We start from the raw sequence: 15528 nt of genomic DNA, 5'->3' as shown, positions 1-15528 counted from the left end.
GGCCCAGGCCCAGACCCAGGCCCAGGCCCAGACCCAGACCCAGACCCATACTCAGGCCCAGACCCAGACCCAGACTCAGACTCAGACCCAGACCCAGGCCCAGACCCAGGCCCAGGCCCAGACCCAGACCCAGACCCAGACCCAGACCCCGGCCCAGGCCCAGACCCATACCCAGACCCAGACCCAGGCCCAGGCCCATACTCAGACTCAGACCCAGACTCAGACCCAGGCCCAGACCCAGACTCAGACTCAGACCCAGACCCAGGCCCAGGCCCCGACCCAGACTCAGACTCAGACTCAGACCCAGGCCCAGGCCCAGACCCAGACCCAGGCCCTGACCCAGACTCAGACCCAGGCCCAGGCCCAGGCCCAGGTCCAGACCCAGACCCAGGCCCAGACTCAGACCCAGGCCCAGGCCCAGACCCAAACTCAGACCCAGACCCATACTCAGACCCAGGCCCAGGCCCAGACCCAGACCCAGACCCAGACCCAGACCCAGGCCCAGACCCAGACCCAGTCCCAGACCCAGACCCAGGCCCAGACCCAGGACCAGACCCAGACCCAGACCCAGACACAGGCCCAGACCCAGACCGAGTCCCAGACCCAGTCCCAGGCCCAGACCCAGGCCCAGACCCAGGACCAGACCCAGACCCAGACCCAGACTCAGACCCAGACCCATACTCAGACCCAGGCCCAGGCCCAGACCCAGACCGAGACCCAGACTCAGGCCCAGACCGAGACCCAGACCCAGACCCATACTCAGACTCAGACCCAGACTCAGACCCAGGCCCAGACCCAGACCCAGACCCAGGCCCAGGCCCTGACCCAGACCCATACTCAGACCGAGACCCAGGCCCAGGCCCAGACCCAGGTCCAGACCCAGACTCAGACTCAGACCCAGGCCCAGGCCCAGACACAGACCCAGGCCCAGACCCAGGCTCAGGCCCAGACCCAGGCCCAGACCCAGGCCCAGACCCAGACCCAGACTTAGACTCAGACCCAGACCAAGACCCAGACCCAGGCCCAGACCCAGACCCAGACCCAGACTCCGACTCAGACCCAGACCCAGACCCAGACCCAGGCCCAGGCCCAGGCCCAGACCCAGACCCAGACTCCGACTCAGACCCAGACCCAGACCCAGACCCAGACCCAGACCCAGGCCCAGACCCAGACCCAGTCCCAGACCCAGACCCAGGCCCAGACCCAGGCCCAGACCCAGGACCAGACCCAGACCCAGACCCAGACTCAGACCCAGACCCAGACTCAGACCCAGGCCCAGGCCCAGACCCAGACCCAGACCCAGACTCAGGCCCAGACCCAGACCCAGACCCAGGCCCAGGCACAGACCCAGACCCATACTCAGACCGAGACCCAGGCCCAGGCCCAGACCCAGGCCCATACTCAGACCCAGACCCAGACCCAGACCCAGACCCAGGCCCAGACCCTGGCCCAGACCCAGGACCAGACCCAGACCCAGACCCAGACCCAGGCCCAGACCCAGACACAGACCCAGACCCAGACCCAGGCCCAGGCCCAGACCCAGACCCAGACCCAGACCCAGGCCCAGGCCCAGGCCCAGACCCAGACCCATACTCAGACCCAGACCCAGACCCAGACCCAGACCCAGGCCCAGACCCTGGCAGAGGCCCAGGCCCAGACCCAGACCCATACTCAGACCCAGACCCATACTCAGACCGAGACCCAGGCCCCGACCCAGACTCAGACTCAGACTCAGACCCAGGCCCAGGCCCAGACCCAGACTCAGGCTCAGGCCCAGACCCAGGCCCAGACCCAGGCCCAGACCCAGAACCAGACTTAGACTCAGACCCAGACCCAGACCCAGACCCAGACCCAGACCCAGACTCCGACTCAGACCCAGACCCAGACCCAGGCCCAGGCCCAGGCCCAGACCCAGACCCAGACTCCGACTCAGACCCAGACCCAGACCCAGACCCAGGCCCAGGCCCAGACCCAGACCCAGACCCAGACAGGCCCAGGCCCAGGCCCAGACCAGGACTCAGACTCATACCCAGGCCCAGGCCCAGACCCAGGCCCAGGCCCAGGCCCAGACCCAGGCCCAGACTCAGACCCAGGCCCAGGCCCAGACCCAGACCCAGGCCCAGGCCCAGACCCAGGCCCAGACTCAGACCCAGGCCCAGGCCCAGACCCCGGCCCAGGCCCAGACCCAGACCCAGACCCAGACCCAGACTCAGACCCAGACCCAGACCCAGACCCAGGCCCAGGCCCAGACCCAGACCCAGACCCAGACTCAGACTCAGACCCAGGCCCAGACCCAGACTCAGACTCAGACTCAGACCCAGACCCAGGCCCAGACCCAGACTCAGACTCAGACCCAGACCCAGGCCCAGGCCCAGGCCCAGGCCCAGACTCAGACTCAGACCCAGGCCCAGGCCTAGACCCAGACCCAGACCCAGACCCAGACAGGCCCAGGCCCAGGCCCAGACCAGGACTCAGACTCATACCCAGGCCCAGGCCCAGACCCAGGCCCAGGCCCAGGCCCAGACCCAGGCCCAGACTCAGACCCAGGCCCAGGCCCAGACCCAGACCCAGGCCCAGGCCCAGACCCAGGCCCAGACTCAGACCCAGGCCCAGGCCCAGACCCCGGCCCAGGCCCAGACCCAGACCCAGACCCAGACCCAGACTCAGACCCAGACCCAGACCCAGACCCAGGCCCAGGCCCAGACCCAGACCCAGACCCAGACTCAGACTCAGACCCAGGCCCAGACCCAGACTCAGACTCAGACTCAGACCCAGACCCAGGCCCAGACCCAGACTCAGACTCAGACCCAGACCCAGGCCCAGGCCCAGACCCAGACCCAGACCCAGGCCCAGACCCAGACCCAGACCCAGGCCGAGACCCAGACACAGGCCCAGACCCAGGCCCAGGCCCAGACCCGGACCCAGACCCAGACCCAGGCCCAGACCCAGACTCAGGCCCAGACCCAGACCCAGACCCAGGCCCAGACCCAGACCCAGTCCCAGACCCAGACCCAGGCCCAGACCCAGGCCCAGACCCAGGACCAGACCCAGACCCAGACCCAGACCCAGGCCCAGACCCAGACACAGACCCAGACCCAGACCCAGGCCCAGGCGAAGACCCAGACCCAGACCCAGACCCAGGCCCAGGCCCAGGCCCAGACCCAGACCCATACTCAGACCCAGACCCAGACCCAGACCCAGACCCAGGCCCAGACCCTGGCCCAGACCCAGGACCAGACCCAGACCCAGACCCAGACCCAGGCCCAGACCCAGACCCAGACCCAGACCCAGACCCAGGCCCAGGCCCAGACCCAGACCCAGACCCAGACCCAGGCCCAGGCCCAGGCCCAGACCCAGACCCATACTCAGACCCAGACCCAGACCCAGACCCAGACCCAGGCCCAGACCCTGGCAGAGGCCCAGGCCCAGACCCAGACCCATACTCAGACCCAGACCCATACTCAGACCGAGACCCAGGCCCCGACCCAGACTCAGACTCAGACTCAGACCCAGGCCCAGGCCCAGACCCAGACCCAGGCCCCGACCCAGACTCAGACTCAGACTCAGACCCAGGCCCAGGCCCAGGCCCAGGTCCAGACCCAGACCCAGGCCCAGACTCAGACCCAGGCCCAGGCCCAGACCCAGACTCAGGCCCAGACCCAGACTCAGACCCAGGCCCAGGCCCAGGCCCAGACCCAGACCCAGACATAGACTCAGACCCAGGCCCAGACCCAGGCCCAGGCCCAGACCCAGACCCAGGCCCAGGCCCAGACCCAGACTCAGACTCAGACCCAGGCCCAGACCCAGACTCAGACTCAGACCCAGGCCCAGGCCCAGACCCTGACCCAGGCCCAGGCCCAGGCCCAGGCCCAGACCCAGACCCAGACCCAGACCCAGACTCAGACCCAGACCCAGACCCAGGCCCAGGCCCAGACCCAGACCCAGACCCAGACTCAGACCCAGACCCAGACCCAGGCCCAGGCCCAGACCCAGACCCAGACCCAGGCCCAGACCCAGACTCAGGCCCAGACCCAGACCCAGACCAAGGCCCAGACCCAGACCCAGACTCAGACCCAGGCCCAGGCCCAGACCCAGACCCAGACCCAGACCCAGGCCCAGACCCAGACCCAGACCCAGGCCCAGGCCCAGACCCAGACCCAGACCCAGACTCAGACCCATACTCAGACTCAGACCCAGACTCAGACCCAGGCCCAGGCCCAGACCCAGACCCAGACCCAGACCCAGGCCCAGACCCAGACCCAGTCCCAGACCCAGACCCAGGCCCAGACCCAGGCCCAGACCCAGGACCAGACCCAGACCCAGACCCAGACCCAGGCCCAGACCCAGACACAGACCCAGACCCAGACCCAGGCCCAGGCGAAGACCCAGACCCAGACCCAGACCCAGGCCCAGGCCCAGGCCCAGACCCAGACCCATACTCAGACCCAGACCCAGACCCAGACCCAGACCCAGGCCCAGACCCAGGCCCAGACCCAGGCCCAGACCCAGACCCAGACCCAGACCCAGGCCCAGACCCAGACCCAGACCCAGACCCAGACCCAGGCCCAGGCCCAGACCCAGACCCAGACCCAGACCCAGGCCCAGGCCCAGGCCCAGACCCAGACCCATACTCAGACCCAGACCCAGACCCAGACCCAGACCCAGGCCCAGACCCTGGCAGAGGCCCAGGCCCAGACCCAGACCCATACTCAGACCCAGACCCATACTCAGACCGAGACCCAGGCCCCGACCCAGACTCAGACTCAGACTCAGACCCAGGCCCAGGCCCAGACCCAGACCCAGGCCCCGACCCAGACTCAGACTCAGACTCAGACCCAGGCCCAGGCCCAGGCCCAGGTCCAGACCCAGACCCAGGCCCAGACTCAGACCCAGGCCCAGGCCCAGACCCAGACTCAGGCCCAGACCCAGACTCAGACCCAGGCCCAGGCCCAGGCCCAGACCCAGACCCAGACATAGACTCAGACCCAGGCCCAGACCCAGGCCCAGGCCCAGATCCAGACCCAGGCCCAGGCCCAGACCCAGACTCAGACTCAGACCCAGGCCCAGACCCAGACTCAGACTCAGACCCAGGCCCAGGCCCAGACCCTGACCCAGGCCCAGGCCCAGGCCCAGGCCCAGACCCAGACCCAGACCCAGACCCAGACTCAGACCCAGACCCAGACCCAGGCCCAGGCCCAGACCCAGACCCAGACCCAGACTCAGACCCAGACCCAGACCCAGGCCCAGGCCCAGACCCAGACTCAGACTCAGACCCAGACCCAGGCCCAGGCCCAGACCCAGACCCAGACCAAGGCCCAGACCCAGACCCAGACCAAGGCCCAGGCCCAGACCCAGACTCAGAATCACACCCAGACCCAGACCCAGGCCCAGACCCAGACCCAGACCCAGGCCCAGACCCAGACCCAGACCCAGGCCGAGACCCAGACACAGGCCCAGACCCAGGCCCAGGCCCAGACCCAGACCCAGACCCAGACCCAGACCAAGGCCCAGGCCCAGACCCAGACCCATACTCAGACCCAGACCCAGACCCAGACCCAGACCCAGGCCCAGACCCTGGCAGAGGCCCAGGCCCAGACCCAGACCCATACTCAGACCCAGACCCATACTCAGACCGAGACCCAGGCCCCGACCCAGACTCAGACTCAGACTCAGACCCAGGCCCAGGCCCAGGCCCAGGTCCAGACCCAGACCCAGGCCCAGACTCAGACCCAGGCCCAGGCCCAGACCCAGACTCAGGCCCAGACCCAGACTCAGACCCAGGCCCAGGCCCAGGCCCAGACCCAGACCCAGACATAGACTCAGACCCAGGCCCAGACCCAGGCCCAGGCCCAGACCCAGACCCAGGCCCAGGCCCAGACCCAGACTCAGACTCAGACCCAGGCCCAGACCCAGACTCAGACTCAGACCCAGGCCCAGGCCCAGACCCTGACCCAGGCCCAGGCCCAGGCCCAGGCCAAGACCCAGACCCAGACCCAGACCCAGACTCAGACCCAGACCCAGACCCAGGCCCAGGCCCAGACCCAGACCCAGACCCAGACTCAGACCCAGACCCAGACCCAGGCCCAGGCCCAGACCCAGACTCAGACTCAGACCCAGACCCAGGCCCAGGCCCAGACCCAGACCCAGACCCAGGCCCAGACCCAGACCCAGGCCCAGACCCAGGCCCAGGCCCAGACCCAGACCCAGACCCAGACCCAGGCCCAGCCCCAGACTCAGGACCAGACCCATACCCAGACCCAGACTCAGACCCAGACCCAGACTCAGACTCATACTCAGACTCAGACCCAGACTCAGACCCAGGCCCCGGCCCAGACCCAGACCCAGACCCAGGCCCAGACCCAGACCCAGACCCAGGCCCAGACCCAGACCCAGACTCAGACCCAGGCCCAGACCCAGACCCAGACCCAGACCCAGGCCCAGACCCAGGCCCAGACCCAGACCCAGACCCAGACCCAGGCCCAGACCCAGGCCCATTCCCAGACCCAGACCCAGGCCCAGACCCAGACCCAGTCCCAGACCCAGACCCATACTCAGACCCAGGCCCAGGCCCAGACCCAGACCCAGACCCAGTCTCAGGCCCAGACCCAGTCCCAGACCCAGACCCAGGCCCAGACCCAGGACCAGACCCAGACCCAGACCCAGACTCAGACCCAGACCCATTCTCAGACCCAGGCCCAGGCCCAGGCCCAGACCCAGACCCAGACCCAGACCCAGACCCAGGCCCAGACCCAGACCCAGTCCCAGACCCAGACCCAGGCCCAGACCCAGGACCAGACCCAGACCCAGACCCAGACCCAGACACAGGCCCAGACCCAGACCCAGTCCCCGACCCAGACCCAGGCCCAGACCCAGGCCCAGACCCAGGACCAGACCCAGACCCAGACCCAGACTCAGACCCAGACCCATACTCAGATCCAGGCCCAGGCCCAGACCCAGACCGAGACCCAGACTCAGGCCCAGACCCAGACCCAGACCCAGACCCATACTCAGACTCAGACCCAGACTCAGACCCAGGCCCAGACCCAGACCCAGACCCAGGCCCAGGCCCAGACCCAGACCCATACTCAGACCGAGACCCAGACCCTGGCCCAGACCCAGGACCAGACCCAGACCCAGACCCAGACCCAGGCCCAGACCCAGACACAGACCCAGACCCAGACCCAGGCCCAGGCCCAGACCCAGACCCAGACCCAGACCCAGGCCCAGGCCCAGGCCCAGACCCAGACCCATACTCAGACCCAGACCCAGACCCAGACCCAGACCCAGGCCCAGACCCTGGCAGAGGCCCAGGCCCAGACCCAGACCCATACTCAGACCCAGACCCATACTCAGACCAAGACCCAGGCCCCGACCCAGACTCAGACTCAGACTCAGACCCAGGCCCAGGCCCAGACCCAGACCCAGGCCCCGACCCAGACTCAGACTCAGACTCAGACCCAGGCCCAGGCCCAGGCCCAGGTCCAGACCCAGACCCAGGCCCAGACTCAGACCCAGGCCCAGGCCCAGACCCAGACTCAGGCCCAGACCCAGACTCAGACCCAGGCCCAGGCCCAGGCCCAGACCCAGACCCAGACATAGACTCAGACCCAGGCCCAGACCCAGGCCCAGGCCCAGACCCAGACCCAGGCCCAGGCCCAGACCCAGACTCAGACTCAGACCCAGGCCCAGACCCAGACTCAGACTCAGACCCAGGCCCAGGCCCAGACCCTGACCCAGGCCCAGGCCCAGGCCCAGGCCCAGACCCAGACCCAGACCCAGACCCAGACTCAGACCCAGACCCAGACCCAGGCCCAGGCCCAGACCCAGACCCAGACCCAGACTCAGACCCAGGCCCAGACCCAGACCCATACTCAGACCCAGACCCAGACCCAGACCCAGACCCAGGCCCAGACCCTGGCAGAGGCCCAGGCCCAGACCCAGACCCATACTCAGACCCAGACCCATACTCAGACCGAGACCCAGGCCCCGACCCAGACTCAGACTCAGACTCAGACCCAGGCCCAGGCCCAGACCCAGACCCAGGCCCCGACCCAGACTCAGACTCAGACTCAGACCCAGGCCCAGGCCCAGGCCCAGGTCCAGACCCAGACCCAGGCCCAGACTCAGACCCAGGCCCAGGCCCAGACCCAGACTCAGGCCCAGACCCAGACTCAGACCCAGGCCCAGGCCCAGGCCCAGACCCAGACCCAGACATAGACTCAGACCCAGGCCCAGACCCAGGCCCAGGCCCAGACCCAGACCCAGGCCCAGGCCCAGACCCAGACTCAGACTCAGACCCAGGCCCAGACCCAGACTCAGACTCAGACCCAGGCCCAGGCCCAGACCCTGACCCAGGCCCAGGCCCAGGCCCAGGCCCAGACCCAGACCCAGACCCAGACCCAGACCCAGACCCAGACCCAGACCGAGACCCAGACTCAGGCCCAGACCCAGACCCAGACCCAGACCCATACTCAGACTCAGACCCAGACTCAGACCCAGGCCCAGACCCAGACCCAGACCCAGGCCCAGGCCCAGACCCAGACCCATACTCAGACCGAGACCCAGGCCCAGGCCCAGACCCAGGCCCAGACCCAGACTCAGACTCAGACCCAGGCCCAGGCCCAGACACAGACCCAGGCCCAGGCCCAGGTCCAGACCCAGACCCAGGCCCAGACCCAGACTCAGACTCAGACCCAGGCCCAGGCCCAGACCCAGACCCAGGCTCAGGCCCAGACCCAGGCCCAGACCCAGGCCCAGACCCAGACCCAGACTTAGACTCAGACCCAGACCCAGACCCAGACCCAGGCCCAGACCCAGACCCAGACCCAGACCCCGACTCAGACCCAGACCCAGACCCAGACCCAGGCCCAGGCCCAGGCCCAGACCCAGACCCAGACTCCGACTCAGACCCAGACCCAGACCCAGACCCAGGCCCAGGCCCAGACCCAGACCCAGACCCAGACAGGCCCAGGCCCAGGCCCAGGCCCAGATCCAGACTCAGACTCAGACCCAGGCCCAGGCCCAGACCCAGGCCCAGGCCCAGACCCAGACTCAGACCCAGACCCAGACCCAGGGCCAGGCCCAGACTCAGACTCAGACTCAGACCCAGGCCCAGGCCCAGACCCAGACCCAGACCCAGACCCAGACCCAGTCCCAGACCCAGACCCAGGCCCAGACCCAGGCCCAGACCCAGGACCACACCCAGACCCAGACCCAGACTCAGACCCAGACCCAGACTCAGACCCAGGCCCAGGCCCAGACCCAGACCCAGACCCAGACTCAGGCCCAGACCCAGACCCAGACCCAGGCCCAGGCCCAGACCCAGACCCATACTCAGACCGAGACCCAGGCCCAGGCCCAGACCCAGGCCCAGACCCAGACTCAGACTCAGACCCAGGCCCAGGCCCAGACTCAGACCCAGGCCCAGGCCCAGGTCCAGACCCAGACCCAGGCCCAGACCCAGACTCAGACCCAGGCCCAGGCCCAGGTCCAGACCCAGACCCAGACCCAGACCCAGACCCAGACCCAGGCCCAGACCCAGACTCAGACTCAGACCCAGACCCAGGCCCAGGCCCAGACCCAGACCCAGGCCCAGACCCAGACTCAGACACAGACCCAGGCCCAGACCCAGACTCAGACCCAGGCCCAGGCCCAGGTCCAGACCCAGACCCAGGCCCAGACCCAGACTCAGACTCAGACCCAGGCCCAGGCCCAGACCCAGGACCAGACCCAGACCCAGACCCAGACTCAGACCCAGACCCATACTCAGACCCAGGCCCAGGCCCAGACCCAGACCGAGACCCAGACTCAGGCCCAGACCCAGACCCAGACCCAGACCCATACTCAGACTCAGACCCAGACTCAGACCCAGGCCCAGACCCAGACCCAGACCCAGGCCCAGGCCCAGACCCAGACCCATACTCAGACCGAGACCCAGGCCCAGGCCCAGACCCAGGCCCAGACCCAGACTCAGACTCAGACCCAGGCCCAGGCCCAGACACAGACCCAGGCCCAGGCCCAGGTCCAGACCCAGACCCAGGCCCAGACCCAGACTCAGACTCAGACCCAGGCCCAGGCCCAGACCCAGACCCAGGCTCAGGCCCAGACCCAGGCCCAGACCCAGGCCCAGACCCAGACCCAGACTCAGACTCAGACCCAGACCCAGACCCAGACCCAGGCCCAGACCCAGACCCAGACCCAGACTCCGACTCAGACCCAGACCCAGACCCAGACCCAGGCCCAGGCCCAGGCCCAGACCCAGACCCAGACTCCGACCCAGACCCAGACCCAGACCCAGACCCAGGCCCAGGCCCAGACCCAGACCCAGACCCAGACAGGCCCAGGCCCAGGCCCAGGCCCAGATCCAGACTCAGACTCAGACCCAGGCCCAGGCCCAGACCCAGGCCCAGGCCCAGACCCAGACTCAGACCCAGACCCAGACCCAGGGCCAGGCCCAGACTCAGACTCAGACTCAGACCCAGGCCCAGGCCCAGACCCAGACCCAGACCCAGACCCAGACCCAGTCCCAGACCCAGACCCAGGCCCAGACCCAGGCCCAGACCCAGGACCAGACCCAGACCCAGACCCAGACTCAGACCCAGACCCAGACTCAGACCCAGGCCCAGGCCCAGACCCAGACCCAGACCCAGACTCAGGCCCAGACCCAGACCCAGACCCAGGCCCAGGCCCAGACCCAGACCCATACTCAGACCGAGACCCAGGCCCAGGCCCAGACCCAGGCCCAGACCCAGACTCAGACTCAGACCCAGGCCCAGGCCCAGACTCAGACCCAGGCCCAGGCCCAGGTCCAGACCCAGACCCAGGCCCAGACCCAGACTCAGACCCAGGCCCAGGCCCAGGTCCAGACCCAGACCCAGGCCCAGACCCAGACTCAGACTCAGACCCAGACCCAGGCCCAGACCCAGACTCAGACTCAGACCCAGACCCAGGCCCAGGTCCAGACCCAGACCCAGGCCCAGACCCAGACTCAGACACAGACCCAGGCCCAGACCCAGACTCAGACCCAGGCCCAGGCCCAGGTCCAGACCCAGACCCAGGCCCAGACCCAGACTCAGACTCAGACCCAGGCTCAGGCCCAGACCCAGGCCCAGACCCAGACCCAGACTTAGACTCAGACCCAGACCCAGACCCAGACCCAGGCCCAGACCCAGACCCAGACCCAGACTCCGACTCAGACCCAGACCCAGACCCAGGCCCAGGCCCAGACCCAGACCCAGACCCAGACCCAGGCCCAGGCCCAGACCCAGACTCAGACTCAGACCCAGACCCAGACCCAGGCCCAGGCCCAGACCCAGACTCAGACCCAGACCCAGACCCAGGCCCAGACCCAGACTCAGACTCAGACCCAGGCCCAGGCCCAGACCCAGGCACAGGCCCAGACCCAGACTCAGACCCATACCCAGGCCCAGACCCAGACCCAGACTCAGACTCAGACCCAGACCCAGGCCCAGACCCAGGCCCAGGCCCAGACCCAGACCCAGACCCAGACCCAGGCCCAGGCCCAGACCCAGACCCAGACCCAGACTCAGACCCAGACCCAGACCCAGACCCAGACTCAGACCCAGACCCAGGCCCAGACCCAGACCCAGACCCAGACCCAGACCCAGGCCCAGACCCAGACCCAGACCCAGACTCAGACCCAGACCCAGACCCAGACCCGGACTCAGACCCAGACCCAGGCCCAGGCCCAGACCCAGGCACAGGCCCAGACCCAGACTCAGACCCATACCCAGGCCCAGACCCAGACCCAGACTCAGACTCAGACCCAGACCCAGGCCCAGACCCAGGCCCAGGCCCAGACCCAGACTCAGACTCAGACCCAGGCCCAGGCCCAGACACAGACCCAGGCCCAGGCCCAGGTCCAGACCCAGACCCAGGCCCAGACCCAGACTCAGACTCAGACCCAGGCCCAGGCCCAGACCCAGACCCAGGCTCAGGCCCAGACCCAGGCCCAGACCCAGGCCCAGACCCAGACCCAGACTTAGACTCAGACCCAGACCCAGACCCAGACCCAGGCCCAGACCCAGACCCAGACCCAGACTCCGACTCAGACCCAGACCCAGACCCAGACCCAGGCCCAGGCCCAGGCCCAGACCCAGACCCAGACTCCGACTCAGACCCAGACCCAGACCCAGACCCAGGCCCAGGCCCAGACCCAGACCCAGACCCAGACAGGCCCAGGCCCAGGCCCAGGCCCAGATCCAGACTCAGACTCAGACCCAGGCCCAGGCCCAGACCCAGGCCCAGGCCCAGACCCAGACTCAGACCCAGACCCAGACCCAGGGCCAGGCCCAGACTCAGACTCAGACTCAGACCCAGGCCCAGGCCCAGACCCAGACCCAGACCCAGACCCAGACCCAGTCCCAGACCCAGACCCAGGCCCAGACCCAGGCCCAGACCCAGGACCACACCCAGACCCAGACCCAGACCCAGACCCAGACCCAGACTCAGACCCAGGCCCAGGCCCAGACCCAGACCCAGACCCAGACTCAGGCCCAGACCCAGACCCAGACCCAGGCCCAGGCCCAGACCCAGACCCATACTCAGACCGAGACCCAGGCCCAGGCCCAGACCCAGGCCCAGACCCAGACTCAGACTCAGACCCAGGCCCAGGCCCAGACTCAGACCCAGGCCCAGGCCCAGGTCCAGACCCAGACCCAGGCCCAGACCCAGACTCAGACCCAGGCCCAGGCCCAGGTCCAGACCCAGACCCAGACCCAGACCCAGACCCAGACCCAGGCCCAGACCCAGACTCAGACTCAGACCCAGACCCAGGCCCAGGTCCAGACCCAGACCCAGGCCCAGACCCAGACTCAGACACAGACCCAGGCCCAGACCCAGACTCAGACCCAGGCCCAGGCCCAGGTCCAGACCCAGACCCAGGCCCAGACCCAGACTCAGACTCAGACCCAGGCCCAGGCCCAGACCCAGGACCAGACCCAGACCCAGACCCAGACTCAGACCCAGACCCATACTCAGACCCAGGCCCAGGCCCAGACCCAGACCCAGACCCAGACTCAGGCCCAGACCCAGACCCAGACCCAGACCCATACTCAGACCCAGACCCAGACTCAGACCCAGGCCCAGACCCAGACCCAGACCCAGGCCCAGGCCCAGACCCAGACCCATACTCAGACCGAGACCCAGGCCCAGGCCCAGACCCAGGCCCAGACCCAGACTCAGACCCAGACCCAGGCCCAGGCCCAGACCCAGACCCAGGCCCAGGCCCAGGTCCAGACCCAGACCCAGGCCCAGACCCAGACTCAGACCCAGACCCAGGCCCAGGCCCAGACCCAGACCCAGGCTCAGGCCCAGACCCAGGCCCAGACCCAGGCCCAGACCCAGACCCAGACTTAGACTCAGACCCAGACCCAGACCCAGACCCAGGCCCAGACCCAGACCCAGACCCAGACTCCGACTCAGACCCAGACCCAGACCCAGACCCAGGCCCAGGCCCAGGCCCAGACCCAGACCCAGACTCCGACTCAGACCCAGACCCAGACCCAGACCCAGGCCCAGGCCCAGACCCAGACCCAGACCCAGACAGGCCCAGGCCCAGGCCCAGGCCCAGATCCAGACTCAGACTCAGACCCAGGCCCAGGCCCAGACCCAGGCCCAGGCCCAGACCCAGACTCAGACCCAGACCCAGACCCAGGGCCAGGCCCAGACTCAGACCCAGACCCAGACCCAGGCCCAGGCCCAGACCCAGACCCAGACCCAGACCCAGACCCAGTCCCAGACCCAGACCCAGGCCCAGACCCAGGCCCAGACCCAGGACCAGACCCAGACCCAGACCCAGACTCAGACCCAGACCCAGACTCAGACCCAGGCCCAGGCCCAGACCCAGACCCAGACCCAGACCCAGGCCCAGACCCAGACCCAGACCCAGGCCCAGGCCCAGACCCAGACCCATACTCAGACCGAGACCCAGGCCCAGGCCCAGACCCAGGCCCAGACCCAGACTCAGACTCAGACCCAGGCCCAGGCCCAGACCCAGACCCAGGCCCAGGCCCAGGCCCAGACCCAGACCCAGGCCCAGACCCAGACTCAGACCCAGGCCCAGGCCCAGGTCCAGACCCAGACCCAGGCCCAGACCCAGACTCAGACTCAGACCCAGGCCCAGACCCAGACTCAGACTCAGACCCAGACCCAGGCCCAGGTCCAGACCCAGACCCAGGCCCAGACCCAGACTCAGACACAGACCCAGGCCCAGACCCAGACTCAGACCCAGGCCCAGGCCCAGGTCCAGACCCAGACCCAGGCCCAGACCCAGACTCAGACTCAGACCCAGGCTCAGGCCCAGACCCAGGCCCAGACCCAGACCCAGACTTAGACTCAGACCCAGACCCAGACCCAGACCCAGGCCCAGACCCAGACCCAGACCCAGACTCCGACTCAGACCCAGACCCAGACCCAGGCCCAGGCCCAGACCCAGACTCAGACTCAGACCCAGGCCCAGGCCCAGACCCAGACTCAGACTCAGACCCAGACCCAGACCCAGGCCCAGGCCCAGACCCAGACTCAGACCCAGACCCAGACCCAGGCCCAGACCCAGACTCAGACTCAGACCCAGGCCCAGGCCCAGACCCAGGCACAGGCCCAGACCCAGACTCAGACCCATACCCAGGCCCAGACCCAGACCCAGACTCAGACTCAGACCCAGACCCAGGCCCAGACCCAGGCCCAGGCCCAGACCCAGACCCAGACCCAGACCCAGGCCCAGGCCCAGACCCAGACCCAGACCCAGACTCAGACCCAGACCCAGACCCAGACCCAGACTCAGACCCAGACCCAGGCCCAGACCCAGACCCAGACCCAGACCCAGACCCAGGCCCAGACCCAGACCCAGACCCAGACCCAGACCCAGACCCAGACCCAGACCCGGACTCAGACCCAGACCCAGGCCCAGGCCCAGACCCAGGCACAGGCCCAGACCCAGACTCAGACCCATACCCAGGCCCAGACCCAGACCCAGACTCAGACTCAGACCCAGACCCAGGCCCAGACCCAGGCCCAGGCCCAGACCCAGACCCAGACCCAGACCCAGGCCCAGGCCCAGACCCAGACCCAGACCCAGACTCAGACCCAGACCCAGACCCAGACCCGGACTCAGACCCAGACCCAGGCCCAGACCCAGACCCAGACCCAGACCCAGACCCAGGCCCAGACCCAGACTCAGACTCAGACCCAGGCCCAGACCCAGACCCAGACAGATGCTACAGGTATATAATCACTAGTACGTTCAAACCGCCACAGAAACATTGACAGAGATGCTCGTGACGTTCTGATTCGTTCCTCGCCGGCTGTTTGCTCCCTTTGAGGCGACATGGAGCTGCAGAGGAGGAACAAACAGCCGGATCATTCAGCCTTAAACACACACACATCACACACACGGCCCCTGTGAAGGGATCTGTCAGACTGGTTTGATTCTCCGTGGTCAGAATGGCTTCCTCATCATGTCTGACGTTGTCTGCTCATGTGGAACACGGGAGTGTAGAGACAGTCTTG

This window comes from Salarias fasciatus, chromosome 11 (assembly GCF_902148845.1).
Source record: "Salarias fasciatus chromosome 11, fSalaFa1.1, whole genome shotgun sequence".
NCBI lineage: Eukaryota > Metazoa > Chordata > Actinopteri > Blenniiformes > Blenniidae > Salarias > Salarias fasciatus.
This window is presented reverse-complemented; position numbering follows the sequence as displayed.